Source organism: Acanthopagrus latus, chromosome 24, assembly GCF_904848185.1.
Source record: "Acanthopagrus latus isolate v.2019 chromosome 24, fAcaLat1.1, whole genome shotgun sequence".
Classification (NCBI taxonomy): domain Eukaryota; kingdom Metazoa; phylum Chordata; class Actinopteri; order Spariformes; family Sparidae; genus Acanthopagrus; species Acanthopagrus latus.
The window spans coordinates 4,774,313-4,791,374 of record NC_051062.1 but is presented as its reverse complement, the minus strand read 5'-3'; the positions used below and the strand labels follow the sequence as shown (position 1 = coordinate 4,791,374).

Below are 17,062 nucleotides of genomic sequence, written 5' to 3'. Positions count from 1 at the left end.
AGCATTGATAAAACATTCCATTCATTCCCTCTCAGTGGATGTTTCCAGTGAGCGAGCCCAGCATTTATTTATTTTTTTTGTTTTTTTTGGTCGAGAGCAGCTGGGGTTTTTTTTTTTTTCAGTTACAGAAGCGCAAAGCAATTTGTTCTGTGGCAAAAAGGTCAAGAGCAATGAGCGAGCTCTATCAAATCCTGAAAACGAATCCGGCCCCGAATCAAAACACACAATAATGTGTGGTTTTTACAAAGAGGTCTGCCCCCTCCCGCAAAGTTTTTTACATATTTCTTTTTTTTTTTTTTTCCAAGACCCCTTGAGCAGACAAGATGGTGGAGAAAGGGATGAGGAATTACATGTAACAAGGGTCACCGAGGCTTGTTTGAACCCGCGGCCTCGCACTCTTGTCCACCGAGTAATGTCTCTCTTCTCCTGAATATAAATTGCGGTGGGATTTTGTCTGAGCGTAGCATGTTGGGCGAAGGAATTACGTTTGTTCTTTTTAGCCCGCGAAGGGTCATCGTGCTACCCTTTCTCTTCCACCTACCTCGGCCGATATTGAAGACGGATGATATTTACGCGACTCCGGCGGTAAAGCTCATTAAAATGTCAAAAACTGACTATTGACAGAGAGCTGGGATCATTCGTCAGGATGTGAGTGAGTGTCAGTGAGGCTTTTTGTTAAGGTGGCTCTGGGATCTGGTCTCTCAACTGCAAACGTTTAAGACGCGGGGTGATTGTGCGCGGCCCTCGGGGTCAACGGAAGCAGGTGCTAATTTACTAAGTTACTAATCACGAGCCTGATATTTTTACAAGGCACTTTTTTTTAGCTTCGCCTCTTTTTCCACAGCTGTCGGTACGTTTCTTCTTCTCCCGCCTCACCTTGGACTCTTCAGGCGGTTTCAGCCCGCTGACAGCAGTTTTCCAGAGTTTCTGTTTGGTGCATTTGTGTATTTATGTATTTAAAGGGCGTTTTTATCGAGAGCCGAAATGGCAAGATGAGAACGCAAAAAAGGAAACCATCAATTCAATGAACTGGAGGTTTGTTTTTCTGTGGGTCCTTTATCTGCAGCCAGTTGCAGAGACATTCATGTCTTGCTTGCAGCTCTTCCTCCACAGCCCAATTTTCAGCGGACCGCATTTTTAAAAAAAATGTATCGTTTATTTTTTGCACAAATAATTACATTTTGCAGTAGAGCTGCACAATTAATCGAAATGTTATTAAAATCGAGCTGTGGCCAGCGTTTCAATATCCAAAATTGCAAAAGTTGTATTTTTGAATTTCTGATAAAGGTCAATTGCGTGACAAAACGGCATTGCAGTGAAGCGCTGTGGTGCTGCAGAGATGCTCGGGCGTACAAATGTCGCACCGTCAGGAGTTTCAACAGTTTCAGTGGAAGCTGTGATGCAAAAAAGGTTAATTCCCACAAATTTTTAAATCATATCACGAAACTAATAACTGTTGGATTCCAAGCACTGTAATATTTATACAACGCTGACTGACCATTGAACTAAACTGGGCAAAGATCAACAGCAGTGTTCAGTGTAGTTCCATTGTAACGCAGCATATGGTGGCGGTGCTTAAGTATACATCAACCATACTCTAGCTGCAGCCGTAATGATTTTCACGGAATCAAAATGTTGGAGGAGGCGTCCGCTGAAGCATTTGGGCTTGCAAATGTTTGATCTTCCTCATGCATTATCGATTTTTCTTTCTAAATTCATCTGTTGATTATTTTCTTGAAGTATCGATTAGCTGTGTGGGCTTTAAAAGTGTCAGAAAAGGGTGACAACGTCCGCAGATGTCTCGTTTCGTCCACAACCCAAAGATATTCAGTTTACTGTCATAGAAGAGGAAGGAAACCAGAAACCATTCACATTTAAGAAGCTTAGAAATTGATGATCATTTAATAGTTCCTGTGATCCAAGTGGATCACTTATGATCCGAGTGGCTTCTTATGTAATGCGATGTCAAGTGTGGCAAGACATAAAGACGTAACATGTCGACGATGACACCCTTTTGTCATTTATGCCCTGCGTCTTGCATCATGGGGTGGCGCCGCTGTAAATCATTCAGCATCCGACTGTGTGAGGAGGAGAAAAAAAACATCGAGCGCTGACTTAGACTGTGGGTTTTGAGGGCTGGAGTCCTCAGCAGCTGGTGGCTGGCATTCATCACCTCACTATCAACCCTGGCGAGTATGTGATGGTAATTGGGTGCTGTGGGCGACCAGGAAATATTCCGATTGTGGCCTCGGAGTTGGTGATGTCCTCGGGTTTCTGAAGGCACCTTTTAAATCATGGAGTCAGATTAATGGTTAGAGCTGACTTTGTGCATAACAGTGCCTTTTTTTTTTCTTTTTAAAAAACTGCCACAGAGACGCGTTCCCACTGACTTCAGTTCATCAGAGGAGATGAGTCCATGGCACGCTGGCTTTTTAAAAAAAAAAATGCAACCTAATTGCCGTCTTAGGTTAGTGTTTTAAATGAGAAAGCCTTGGCACTGTTCTCTTCAGACACATGAATAAAAAGAAAACAGTATTACAGAACACATCAGAAACACATAAAAAAAAAAACCCTGCTGCCATTACCCAGAACATTGCTCTAATAGCAGGAGCCAGACAGGTGAGCACCCTCGGGTTCACTTTGCTCCGAGGGGCCGCTGCGTATGTGTGCGAGGGTGAGCGAGAGGCAACAGAGATGGACAGCATAATGGTGGGTGGCGAGGTCTTAAAATGACAGTGGCGAGCTGCTGACCAGACCTCTCCCGCCACCCCACCCCCAACCCCGAGGGGCCGCCGTCCCAGGGTCATGTGTCATTAGCGCGGGGCTGATTCGGCGGCAGACTCCGAAACAGCCGTGCAGCGGGGACAGTTTTCATGGCTGAGTGGAAAGCGCTCGCGGCCACAGCGCCTGTCCTCAGCTTGCCTCTCTGCGACGGAATAAGCTCGGCTCAGGCAGCGTCAGGCGGGCGGAAGATTCCTCCCACACGCTCAGATGCATGCGAAGATACACTCACCTTATTTTGGTCGAAGTGGATGAGAGAGAGAGAGAGAGAGAAAAAAAATGTCGGTGTTAATTCGATTCAGAGCATGAGAATCGCCGGCGTTTGAATTTGCCTTCTCCCGTTTAACACATCCAAGCGACTTTTAGCCGAGCTAGCCCGAAGCTAAATGAGCTGAATGATGAACCACAGGCTTTTTTTTTTTTTTTTCCCAGCCAATTCTTATCAAAGTGCAAAGTGAGACAAGACAAATGAACTTGTCTCACAAATAACACCTCCAGTCCCGGACTCGGAAAACAACACGTTTTGGGGCGACGGAGTCCACATTCGCCGATCCGTCTCTCTCTCAGTCGGAGCGGCGATTTCCCATTTAAATTTAGATCATGAGTCACACTGATAGGCGTGAAAGATCTGGAGTGAAAGCTAAATTACTGCCACGGAACCTGAGCGCAGAAGTGCTGATGGTGCTGGAAGTAGAAACACAAAAGTAGAGAGCTGTCAGGCTGTAAAATTACACTGCGAGGCCGGGTGAAAAGATGATTACGGGCAATTATGCAGCGAGCAAATGCCCTCTGAGGGGAGACCTTTCCGCGTTTTCGGAGGCGCTTCGGAAGCGGACACACAAATAGCAACAGAGCCGTCTGCCGTGTTTGTCCATGACAACTGTGACCGCTCACATATGAACACTATTAATTACTATTAATTACAAATGGTTCTCTATGATGGAGAGTCCATTTCTTTCGGGCACTGGCAGAGAATGTGTGATTACATGTGCAGGAAGCTTGTTTGCACAATGACCAAAATGTCATCTTGCCATTTTGTAACGGATTCTTTATAAATTGTGTGGATCACCATTCGGTCATCTGTATGTGCTGCTGAATACGAGAGGAGTCCCTGCAACAGAACTATCACGCTTTGGGTTTTTGGTTTAGTTCTCAGTGCCTGTTTCATTGTGTCTAGTATATATAGTGTATAGTGTCTTCCTGCCCTCTGTCTGAGTTTTTTTTTTGCATTTTTGTACTTCTTTATGGACGACCTGATATGCACCTGCCAGCTTCTCTGGTTTTATTTTTGCCATCTGCCTTTTTTTGTTTCTTACATTTCAGATTCGCCTCCTGCCCTGTCGCTGAAGGTCGCCTTTCATTCTTTTTCCCACCTGCCTCCTGGGTGCTTGTGTTGGGCCCTCACTGTATGGGCCACATGTGGCAGCGCCTTTCTTCTGCTTGGACTGACCGAGTCCAAACGAATCACCCTGACACAAGAACACACTTGAAACGTAAAAATGCACCAGTCATTAATTAAGACATGAAACAACTTAGCTTGAAACATGGCATCGTCTCCTTGAGGACCACAACATTCACACTCATTACAAGAAGTTGTTGGATGTATTAACACATATATTGCTTTTTAGCACCACCCACGTTTATTTGTAACAATAATTACACTTGGATGATCAAGGGGCACTTGCCAATAAACAGTCTGACCTTGGTCTTAATTAAAAATGTTGTATAATTAAGTTTAATATATTTTGATTTAACATTCGTCAAATCATGATCACCAACTGGCTGTGCTTGTAGGAATTAAATGAAGTTAAAAAAAAAAGACAAACAAAACTCATGACATTTTCTATAAAATTGTCTTCTATAAAAGTGATTTTTTTGTGTTTTCAAAACAAAAGCCACTGAAATGTGCCATTTATTTCCCCCCTGCTGGGAATAGAATATGAAACACATCCGTCTTACCGTGAGAGACTGCAGATATAGATTTCAGGTGCAATGTCACGGCGAAGACCGATTTCTTTAATCAGCGTCCCCTATTTTAAACTTCAAACGGCCCACTTTGAGGATTCATTCGACCGTTACTTCAGAGAGGCCTCCACAAACAGGCGTTTTTCACATAAGAAAGCGTGAACATCCACTGTTTTTTTCCCCACTCCCAGCGGCCCCTTTCATGTTTTCAAACGGATGGCGTGCCTCAGCCCTCCCTACACGCCAGTCTTCCTTCCCAGACAGGAAGTCATTACAGGGGCTCTCACCCCATCACAGATGGCCATTTAACACATCGCTGGCAACTGCAAATGAACCAGGGGTAGCAGCCGCTTGACTAGACCCGGCCGACTTTGCACAAATGTTTATCTCTCACTCACCTGCTGTGCTGGGATGGGAGGTGCTCTCCAACCTTGGCTCCATTTTGCCACTTTATTTATTTATTTCCATTTGTTTGTCACGGGGAGCTGACACTTTGAATTCAGCTCGGAGGATTTGACGCGGGGCTCGTGTGGCTGCTACCCCTTTTTTTTAATTTTTCCTCGCACCTTGCTGAACAAACACTATTTAGCGCGGTTTTCAAGCGAATCCGCGCGGCCTCGCTTGAGGACTTCGCCTTTTGTTCATTTGCCGTTTTGTATCTTTTTTTTTTTTTTTTTAATGTTTGAGGAAAGCCAGAGAAGAGACGATTTTTTTTTCCCCTCCCTTAAATCTCCCTCTTCGCAGCCCCGTCGGAAAATTTGTAATAGCCATATTTGCTCTGTCAAGCTGCCTTAGCCTCTCGGTGCGTTCGGAGTTCCATCAGCGATAAAACAGATAAAGCCGCCCTGACAAGTTAAAAATGAGAATGCGATCGTGGCTGACACTCTTGAGACAGCTGCCCTCTCTCTCTCTCTCTCTCTCTCTCTCTCTCTCTCTCTTTCCCCCTCTCTCCTCCTTTTCCTCCCTCTCTCTCTCTCGCTGTGTTCTGTTTGCTCTTGTTCTCTGGAAATGCCTCGCTTGTTATTTACTATCTCCACCGAGTAAAATATTAACGAAGGCACCTCTTGAGGATGTTTGCAAGTGCCGGGCGCTACGACTGCAGCCCTGCTATTAAGGGGAGAGAGCCTGAGCGCTGAGGAATGTAAACACGGTGCCTATTCATTAGTCCCATCCTGTCATTCCGCTCCTAATACGCCATATTCACTTTGCCTGTCTGGTGCAGGATCTTGCAACCTCCACACTGTGATCAGGTACCAGCCTAAAGGTGTGAAGTTGTTTGCATTCATCGGTTGAGCTGAAGGGACGGCGGGGGCGTGTGGACCAAAAGACATTCCAACGAGATGGGGAGGAAAGAAGGGGGTAAATAGAGCAGCGCTGGCAAGGCCGGGTGTCTAAATCACGGCTTGGAATGGACCCTCGGCGCGGCGATTGGCCGTGACAGCCACAGATGGAGGACGGCGCCCACAGGAAAAGGATAAACTGTCTGATAAGCGCACGGTGAGGTACAGGGCTTCTGCTGGCAGACAGGCTCTTGAGAGGGAAGGAGGGGGGAAGGGGGGTGGTGGTGGTGGTGATGGTGATGGTGGTGGTGGGGGGGGGGCAAGAAGATGGGAATAGAAAAGGAAAACGAGTCAAGAGGGAACAGGCAACAGATGAATCTCCATCTGTGTTCAGAGGCGAGCAGGGATGGAAGCGAGAAAACAAGCCAAACAACCACCGAGGTGCAGCTCTGGGCTCATACCTCTCGTGGGCTTACCTCTCCAAAGCAACACTTAAGTGCATTTTGATATTTTCCCACGTCCACAGAGGGACGGCCAGCGAATCACGTCCGTAATAATGAGCTGGGACGAGTGGCATCAATCAGCCGCTTCAGAGATGGAGAGCGGCTCGGCAGCTGTAGCGGGAGCCTCGAGGCCGCGCTGCGTATTGTATTTGATCGCGACAAGCGGCGAGTGAGCAAAGCCACACATGACAACTGATCTCTGAATTACGGGGATTAACAACAACATGAGGAAAGGCAAATGCTAAAAAAAAAAAAATCTCAGAGATCACATCAGACTGATCCGCCTGCCTCTCGCAGACTGCTCATCCACTCACAGATTGGCATCGTTCTCTGGCCACCCCTCGGCCAAGCTGGGAGATGAACCTGCGCAGACCTTTGGTCAAGGAGCCGGCCAGCGAGCGAGCCGGAGGCAGCCATGAGAGGCTTTCGTGAGAGTGGTTTATTGATCATTGTTTCAACTCAGCGAGGCACATCTGTATGGGATCTACTGAGCATATATTTGCATGGGACTGAGGCTATGCTGCACCAGTTTGACCTACCCCCTCTGGTTATATATGCAAAATAAGGGTAGACTTTCAAAATAAAGTTTGCTGACGAACACTTCTCACTTTATGACAGATGACGGCTTTTGGAATGTTATCAACCTTGTGAGATGACTGCAGTTCGGTCAGGTTTAGGCACAAAAACTCGGGCAACATATTCATATTGCAGCATGATATAACACATGAAGTTTCAGGTGAAAGACAGGTATGGTATGGCGAAAATGCGTCTGTAAAGAGACGTGATGATATCCGTTCGGTATACACGGGGATCTGCAAACGAATCCAAATACAAATACTTCCCAGATTGACGGAGCGCTGTCTGTTATTCCCACAGCCTGTTTTGGGTTAACAAGCTTTCCCCCGCCTAAGTCCAAGCTGCATGGAGTTGGCTCCTGAAAGATGGTGCTCGTCTCTTGATGTGGCTGTCTGTTTGTAATATAATATGAATTATGGAGCCACCTAATATCGCAACATCCAATAAAGTGACCTTAAAGTGTTATTGCCCACCAGAAGATGAGCAAAGGAGAGGGAAATAATAAAAGCAGTGGCTGTTACCAGCACAGAAATTGCGAGTCAATATTTATGTGTTTGGTTTTTTTCCTCCCTGTTTCATAATCTTTTTGCTCACTGTTTGCCAAATATTTACGGGGGTCATTTTGGGTGGAACTAAATTACCGATGAAGAAAAGACATTTTGTTTGTATGCCGTGCAAAATTCAATATACTGCAAACTGGGAAGTATTATTGTATGGCCTGGGATACACCAAATAACACAGAGAGCAAGTGAGGACCTGGAGAAAAACAGTTTTTTTTAGAAAAAATAATACTTACAATACAAAATTGATTCCAAGATCTGTATCTTTAGCTGAGCATGGTGGCTGTGTGTCTGTGTGTGTGTGTTTGCTCCTATTCGTGCTTTATCAAAATCTCGTCTCAATACCAGATGAAAGCGCATAAATAAGACACTCGTTTGGCCTCAATTAATCTTGCGTGTGAGTCATATAGAGCCTTAAGACTGCTGGCTATCCAATGTTTATCACCCCCCGCTGCTTTTTCATGAAAATGTGCGGTTTGTGCTTTACAGAAATACACATCGAGGTGTTCATTTGTCGTGGGAAGAGTGCATGTTTAATTTGATGATGCTTGATTTCCATATTTAAACAGAAGGAAATACGTCTGAAAATGTGTAATACAAAACACAAAACAATCTTTTTTTGTGTGTGTACATATCTAAGGTCTTTTTTCTCCAAAAAAGAAATCTTGACACAGACTAGCTCGCTTGCCAGGTTAAGTTTAGGAAAACATTATGGTTTGGGTAAAACTTTTGGTTTTGCACTGAACAACAGTGGTCAAACAGCAGTTCTGGGGGAAATTCGAGGGCTTTTTTATTTAATTTTTTTTTACTCAATCATTCTTCCATTTTTCCCTTTTATACCACCTTGCCTGACTCCCTCCTTTGCTGCTGTAATAATTACTATGGCCACAAGAAGTCGCCACTTAACAACAAGTAAAATATGGGTTGGAACAAGCTCCCTTACCGGTCCACCTACATTCTCCTGATGGGTACGGGCTGATAAATCTCCTCTCCAGTAGCACTTACATACACCAAGCTCTCCAGTTATGTTCCTATCTATATTCTGATGGTTTCCGCAGGCGGGTTTAATCATTCATAGCCAGATTTATAGATTTATAGATACTGATTTATTTTTTACCTATTCACCTGCAGTGTCTCCCTTTTAATATTCAGACCAAGTAATTTTTTTCTCCACAGTGGTGACCGGGGACTTTTGCAAATATATACATTGCAATATATCATCAAACAGAGAACTTAGGGGGGCCGGGGACATTTCCTGCAAGACTGAAGCATCGCAGGCAGGAGCTAATACTCTGAAACAACATCTGAGACCTTATTCTATTAAGATGAAGGCCATCCTATTTCAGTCAGGGTGGCCCAGTCCAGAAAAAAAAACAAAAAAACAACAACCCTCAAAGTTATTTTAAAAAAGGAACCCAATATCAACACAACAGAGTCAGGGTTGTGTGGTTAACACACTCTTTACCCCCTCCTCTGTGGAAGGACATGAGTTTTTTCAAGGTGGTGTTGGAGGTTAGAAGCTCAAGTGGCTGGAGTCATTTACATTCACACAAAACAAAGGAGGAATCCGGCCCTGCTTGCTTGACTATGACTGTGCCGATCAGGCTTACAGGGTGACAATAAGAGAACAGTGAGTCCTGGCAGAGATTGAATGCTATTGCTGCATTCATGTTTCACTGAATGAAATCACAAGCAGACAGTGTCAGGCTGCTTTTCCAGTCTCCGGGTTAGCTTTGCGTGGCCACTTTTAGGTCTGATGTTTGTCACTCCCAGTCGTGATTTAGAGTGCACTTTGAGTACGTAACCGGAAGAGGCTAGGCTGCGCTGGCCGGGCCCAGGCATTGTCATTGAGCCCACATGACCGCAGCACGGTGACTCAGATAGTGACCCTCAAAGCACAGTCGCCAAAATCGAGACTTCCATAAGGGCGAATGAAAATCGCCAAATTTCAGATCTCAGAAAGTCTGGTGAAATCCCGACAAAGATGCCAGGACTGGAAAACAACACCAAAAAAGAAAAAGAAAAAAAAGAAGAAGAACTGAATTTAACTGATTAGAAGGCTACAAAGACATTAAGGACTGTACACTTCCATCAAAACGCACGGAGGTGTGCCAAGTAACGCCAAGCGTCGACCAGAAATACATATTAAAAGCTGCTCACATTTAAATGGGGAAAGCAAAAAATGTTTTCCTGTTCCTGACAGAGGATCACACTGTACCAAAACACAGTCGCAAAGCTGAGACACATGTTGACACGTGGAATCAGTCATATACACACTCTTGAACAGTTTGATCACTAGTTAAGCCAAAAGGAATTTCGGCTGAAGTGGTAAAAAAGCATGTGTCATCGAAACCGAATTAGCCCCTCAATGCCCACAGGCTCCAGAACTACATGTTTAAGCACGAGTTCACGCTGTCGACTCCCTATTATTCTGTCTCAATAGCAGCTAAATGAAGCTTAGCCCGAGTTCAATCAGGAAGATTGCCTCATTCACAAAATCTGTGCCCTCTGCTCTTTCGCTCCCCGCTCCTCTCTAATCAGTTCAAGCTGAAATTTCTTCCCACGAAGCAGTTTGTTTGAGTTGGAAACTGAAGTCGCGTCTGACGTGCAGGATTAGACATGACTCATCCCGAACGTGCTTCACATTATTGGTTTGATGTAGTGTCAGCGGGGAGCGGCAGCATGGGCGTAATCTGTCCTCAGCTGAACGAGAGCGCCGCGTCGTGTTGTATCGTATGTGATACTTGTGATCTGAAGTTCACTGCGCACATACACTACCTCTTATAGACTAGATTAATACATCAATGTTTCAGATGCATTACACACCTTTTTTGGATTTGCCTGTCAGGTTAATGTGGTGAATGTTAGTCCAGTAATCGCTCTTTTAGCTCCATTTTTGGTCTCCGCCAGCCCCCAAAAGTGCCACCATGTTCACCAGTTAGTCTCTAACCGTGTGTCCGTCTGCTATTTGGCGCCGAGCAGGTGGTGCATGGGGCTCTTTTCAGAGAGCTTTAACTGAAATAGCTAGTTTGCTGGTGGACAGCTGAAAAATGAACGGCGGTTAAAGAGCAAACCAAGAATTATGCTTTGCAGAAACCTTATTAAACATTCAACACCTTGCTGGAACAAACTGCACATTGTACTATTCAGAGCCATTTGCATTGCCAAAGAAATATGAAATATTATGTTGATGAACTTATAGTAGTTATAATAAGCTCCTGTTTTCTTGTGTGCTTACACCAGAACAGAGGGGTGCCTTTGCAAGACAACGTGAGAACCGGTTCAGTTCGTGTCTGCATCAATCGCCAGAAAACATAATTCCGCTTGAGTGCTTCAAGAGAGGAGCTTTGAATACGAGGCATTTTCCCGAACTTCTACACTGATGGTGTGTCCGTGCTTTGATGCTAGAGAACAAGGAGAAAACAAAAGAGGCAGACATAGCCAGCAGTCATTCCCGAATCCCAATCCATACCTGATTCCATGACCATAAATAATGATAGTGAAAAAAGAAGAACGCTTGCTGTTTCTTGGGTTTGCAATGCCAGCAAGACATCCATTCCCACCTTTTTTTTATTGTCACAGGATGAGGGGGTTCTCTTCTCCCCCTTTTTTTTTTTTTTAATACCAGCTGTACATGTTGATAGCAGTCAGCTTGATGCTGTTCACAGGACACTTATTCCAGCATCCCTCGGCGATATTGTACGTCAGAAGATAGGATGTGCAATATTCTCAGACCGAGAAATGAATCCACGGAGGCTCCTTTGTGGCCTGTCCAGATAATCCTTTTGGTCAAAGAAAAAGAAAACCCCCTGCTGTCGCTGGAGGCGTTTAAAGAGGGGATTCATTTCAATTTGCGGCCTGTGCTTGTCGCGGTGTGTTTACCGTGGTGCGATCCGGTTTAAAGATATGGAGTGGATGGCTGGGGCACTCAAGAAGAAAGCAGTCTAGGTAAATTGACAGAAATCTGTTCTAGGATAAGCTTTTTTTTCATTAATGATGTGCTCAGAAATGTCAAGATGAAGGGAAGGAAAGAGAGGAAAGGAAAGGAAAGGAAAGGAAAGGAAAGGAAAGGAAAGGAAAGGAAAGGAAAGGAAAGGAAAGAACATTCCCTCTGCAATTTACTGTCTAGGGAGGAGTAAATATCTCTCTTTCATTATTTAAGTTCCCTCTGGCTGTCAACATCCAAAACCACCAACATATAAGCTGAGAAAATATTGTCCTATGCGGTCTGAATGCTGAATAAAACGGAAACCGTTTCCTTATCCAAGATGTTTTCATGTCGGGATAGTCTGTGTGTGTGTGTTTATGCTTATGGGCATGCATACAGGCGTGGTTGTGTGTGTGACAAGGCACCGAGTTGCTCCCATTCCTGGAAGCCCCCCCTGGGCGCTGGGGAAGCATCTGCAGCCCCTCTCTTTTCCATATGCCCCGTGCCTTCTCAGTCTCACTCAATCATTAATTCAACGTGATTACGAATTAACAAGCCTCCATCCCTCTTTGCCCCGTTGGATCGGCCCTGATTTCTTTTTTTTTCTTCTTTTTTTTTTTTCTTTAAATTATTATTATGATTTCAGCGTTAAAAGAGAGCTTCTAATTATGTAGGCAAAACTGTCTCAGGTGGACGGTTTGGCATGGTTACGCCACGGATTCGGTTTTCTATAGCGATCCAAGATTTTTCAATTAGAAAAATGTGTTGCTAGATGACGATCCCTTTGGAGATTCTCAGCCTGGGTGTGCGGTAGAAGTTAAGGATGTAGCATTCACAGCGATTTCACCCTGAATTTGGGCTGATTGGGCAACAAGGTCATCTGATAAAGGATTTTGTCAGGACTCCAAATAAGCCCAATGTGGCTGCTAAGAACTGCAGGTGGACACAAAGTATGTCTTGAAAAGGAAATGTAGCCACAAATTGGTTTTAGTGGCGTATGGTGTCTGCAGGAATGGTGCAGGAACACACAATCCCCAGAGCATAAGCTCATCTCCCCTAAAGTTGTCGTGACTGCGACTGAAATCCTTCCCAGGTGGCGAGGGGTGAGACAGACCTCGTGGGCGTGGGGCTCACCGTGTCACCCACGACACACACAAACACACACACGACAATCGGACAGATGCTTGCCAACACAGGGGCCCGAGCGCGGCATCCTCCAGTTGAAGGGCGGCCTCCTTAATCAACATGACACCCCGCTGCTCTGTTGTTTTGGCATAACAATGTCGAAGCGAGCAGACAGAGCAAAACTTGATTGGATATGTTCTGTTGGGAGCGGGGTTTACAAGCTTCAAGCTGCTCTTTTGGGGTGCCTGTCTCTGACACGATATCACAGGAAACTGCACGACATTGAATTGAGCTTGAACAACAGGGTTTTTGGTTTGCATTGTAGATTATTCAGATCTAATCAATCTACACGGGCTTGCACTATTGATTAATGTTATTTACACCCTGGATAATGCATTTAGCGTAGCAGCCACATACAGATTTTGGCTTAAAAAAGGGTGTAAATAAAGTCTTTTTTTTTTTTTTATATACATCCAGACTTCACTGCAAGATCCACAAATACATCCAGATCACAAGCAAGATCTACATAAAAATACATATGATGATAAATTAAATGTGAAGTTACATTCATGATGTCTTACTGTGGCTTGTAAGTAGATTTTATAAAAACTCTGAGAGGGCGCTTAAGACAGAAAGGTTCCAGCAGCGTTCTGAACATTAATTTGTAGTTTGACCCTTCGTATTCTCATGTGAAGTGAAACTGGGTTAATACTTTTTTTTCATGAATATCAAATAGGAATAGGTGTGCCTCTGTTCCAGTTCCACGGCAATACAGCACAGGGACATTACTCACAAAATCAGCCCTTTTACTTTAACTTCATCCGCTTTAATAAAACTCGTTAACACCTGTCCAAATGGAAAACACCTTAGGCTACAGGCGCTGGGGGGGCTTCAACTGCAAAAGGTGAAGAAAAGTTAAGAAATGATAATAATAATAATAATAATAATAATAATAATAATAATAATAATAATAATAATAATAAACTTGAAAAAAATACGTTTTTTTCACATGTATGACGGCTCATATTTGTCGCCATCTGCTGGATAGGACCATTACTGTTGGCAATGGCTAGTATTGCGTCAATGGCTTAATTGTCTTACACAGGCTTCCGTAGTGTGTGTCAACATCGATGGACGAATATTTACTAATACCTCTACTGAGTGTTTCATAACACAAAATGCAGGCTACCTTGTGTGACCATTTTTTTTTCATTTCACTCTTTATCTTATTTCTCTCACACCCATTTACTTATTAAACATGCTTATTTAAAATATGCAGGCGTATAAATTATTAAGCTTGCTAACTGGATTAAGCTAGTGAGGAGGGGCGTCGCACGTGCAGGCCAGCTCCAGCGGTCGTTAATTAATACAGTTGGCTTTCAGGTGTGTTTTCTGTAATGTGTCAAAACAGATGTGTACGTCTGGACGTTTTTTCCCCCCCTTTTTACCATAAAATTAGATATGAAGTATGAAGGAAAATGCAGATAATTCAGCAGAGTTGGATTCAAAACCGACTGAAAAGACGGCTGCTTCCTCAGCAAAAGGTGAGGGCTCTCTTCAGGCTCGTACACTGTGAAATTATACATGTGAAGCTAGCTCCACATATTATTTTACTGTAACAGTTAGCCGGGGCGTTAACCGGTCAGTAGCTTTTCAAACCCAGGGTAAATAACAACTTTTCATTTAATGTCTTTCAGTGGCTGAAGTTGCGCAACTTTTATGGCGTGATAAACTTGGTTGAAGTAATCGTTGTGTGATGTCAACATACAGCGGTGGGATGATGGTCAAGCAGAGACACGCCCACACAGTCCTGACACCTGTGCAGATTCAGCCTGGGTTGAAGTCAAGTGTTTTTGCGTGTACATATGCCTCTGGTCCTTTCATGCATGTATTAAGCCCGTTTAAGTATTTACTTATTTTCCTCAGTTCCTTTTTGAAAGTGAATCTGGACCGACGTTTTTAACATCTTTTTGTTTTACCCGTCTTGTTTTCTAAGAATAAGAGGATTTAAATGTTATCCCAAAGGTACATGCTACATCTTGTCTTCCGGTGAAATGAATGATTTGGTAGTTTGAATTAGATGTGAAAATGATTTAGATATTTAAAATATTGCAACCTTGTTTTCAGATGAATTCTATCATCTACCTCTGAAGTGATACATGTCAGTCTTTTTTTTCCTTCCCCTAGAAAACTGCCTCTTGGCTGGGAGTATTTTGTAGTGTTTGCTGGTGGTTCAAAAATACAAATAGACTCAAATCTAGATTGAGCTTTACTGAACTGTAGAACTTGGTCATAAGATTCATTTTTACTGAGAGAAATCTTTTAAACAGACATGATATGTGGAAGAGGATTAGGTGTGTTCTTTTCACAAAGTTTGAGCAGTAGACCTGGCCCGTGTTTTAAAGCGTGGTCCCTGCTCCTGCTGCTTTCAGCACCACATCTGGAGGACTTTCTGCAGCGCACGTTCAGCCCCTGCAATCCTCTGCATTGAGCCTGCCCGTCAGCACACAATCTGTCATCTGTGCCGCGCACCACTTTCATTTCACAAAATGGTTTTTGATTGGAATAAAAGAAAAAAAAGATTCCAATAAGTGTTGTTTGAGTGTAACAGATGTATACAAATATCACTTTTGGTGCTTTTTGTTTTTTAATGTACATTAAAGTTGCACGCATGCAGTCTTGGTGAATGGAAGAAAAGAAAGTCTTTGCCTGAGACATCTGCTGTCAGTCTGGCGGGACAGTGCCAGCCCGCCCTATGCAGACCTCTATTACCAGGTTTTGATGTTGCCATAAGGCTCTGTGAGATGAAAACATGCAGCAATACTTATGAATGTTGATGGTTTTACTTTTTGGTTAATATTTCTCACAGATATCAAGGACGCTGCAGCTCTCCAGTGTACAGCAAGTGAGACTTTCCACATCTGACACCAGTTGAGTTGAAGGTAAGAAACTTTTCTTTAACGTAGCTTTTCAATTTTGAGATGAAAAAGACAGTGAAAATAAGAAATTAAAATATTCTCGTCCATCACAGGAAATGATAATCACAGGCAAAGAAGCCAAACAGTCTTGCTGTGCTCTTTCAGCATTTGACCTGAGACCACTACTATACATGCATTTGGTGAGTTGATGCTCCCATGGGGCCCTAACTAAATTAGACTAGAAATGTAGAGAAAACCTAATGATACAGTGTATGGGCAATGGAGTAGTGGTGAACTAACTCCCAAAGGACTCAGCAAATGGATCCAACAGAAAGGCTCATTCAATTCGTTGTATTGCTGTAGGAGCTCTGGAGTGCTCACGTGTATTTTCAGGTGACATTTTGAAACAATGGACCAACCTTAAAGGATGAGCCGCAGCCTGACTCACAGGACAAACTACAGCGGTCCAGTGTGCTGTAATGAGCTGCAGGGGCTTGACTTGCTGAGCTTGCAGTAGTTGTCTCACTCAAATGACAAACCACAGGGTTCTGGCAGAGATGGCCTGTGTATTCATTGTCTTCTTCCACTGATTCTTACTGCTTGTCAGGTTCAAAATCTCTCATCACATTATCAGCTGCCAACATCTCACAGCCATATTGTTCCCAGCCAGCTCGCCCAGTGTCATATCATCTTTGGTATTCTAGAAACACTCAGCAGGTAATTTAACAAGGGACGAGGGGGTTGCCATCTCCCTTGTTGGCAGAATGACCAAAATGCATCCTCCTTGTTAACCTGCCACCTTTTGATATGAAAACAGTTGATGAAGTCTGGTGTATTTGTCTCACTTGCGTTAATTTCATTAACAAAAACTATGTGTGATTGAAATGAGATGTTGTGAAGACTGAACCAAGTCATTTAATTCTGTGACTTGACCAACATGCAGTATTGTTGATGAAAAACATGGTATTTAAATGTAGTTTATAATATAAACACTTTACCAAAATCTTGCTATTTGTTGACAGAAAGAGCAGACAAAAATAAAAGGGTCAGATTTCCTTTTTCAGTGGAGTAGTTTGGTTTCATCTGTGCTGTACATACCTTCAGGACCACACAAGCAGCACACAGGCAGGACTCGCTGAGTGTGTATTCAAAGGTGTGTGTGTATGTGTGTGTGTGTGTGTCATGTGCAGGTGGGAAATGCTGATATTTCAGCAAGGTTGCAAGTTTATTTTAAGCAGCAGTGGGAGCTTTAGTATAACCCTAGCAAGCTAACTAGCTAAAAGCCAGTCACCCTGCAGTCATAAACAAAAACACACAATACCTCAGCAGCTTTTTGTTTCATTTTATATATATATATGTATGTATCTGATTAGTGATTAGATCAGATTTTGCTTGAAAATTAATTTCATTCCAACCAAGCAAGAAC

At 43.6% G+C, this 17,062-nt stretch overlaps 1 protein-coding gene across 9 annotated transcripts in view; it reads left to right on the top strand.

The window, feature by feature from the left end:
- Positions 1-17,062, top strand: part of LOC119015607 (interleukin-1 receptor accessory protein-like 1) — a 298,993-nt gene that overhangs the window by 2,805 nt on the left and 279,126 nt on the right. For 7 of the 9 annotated variants that reach the window (XM_037091778.1, XM_037091773.1, XM_037091780.1 and 4 more), the window contains exons 1-3: positions 13,844-14,262; positions 15,588-15,660; positions 15,750-15,836. The gene's annotated coding sequence lies outside the window, so the exon portion shown is untranslated. Of the gene's footprint in view, positions 1-13,843; positions 14,263-14,544; positions 14,744-15,587; positions 15,661-15,749; positions 15,837-17,062 lie in introns of those variants that run through there. The other 2 variants (XM_037091774.1, XM_037091776.1) reach the window with 2 other exon arrangements.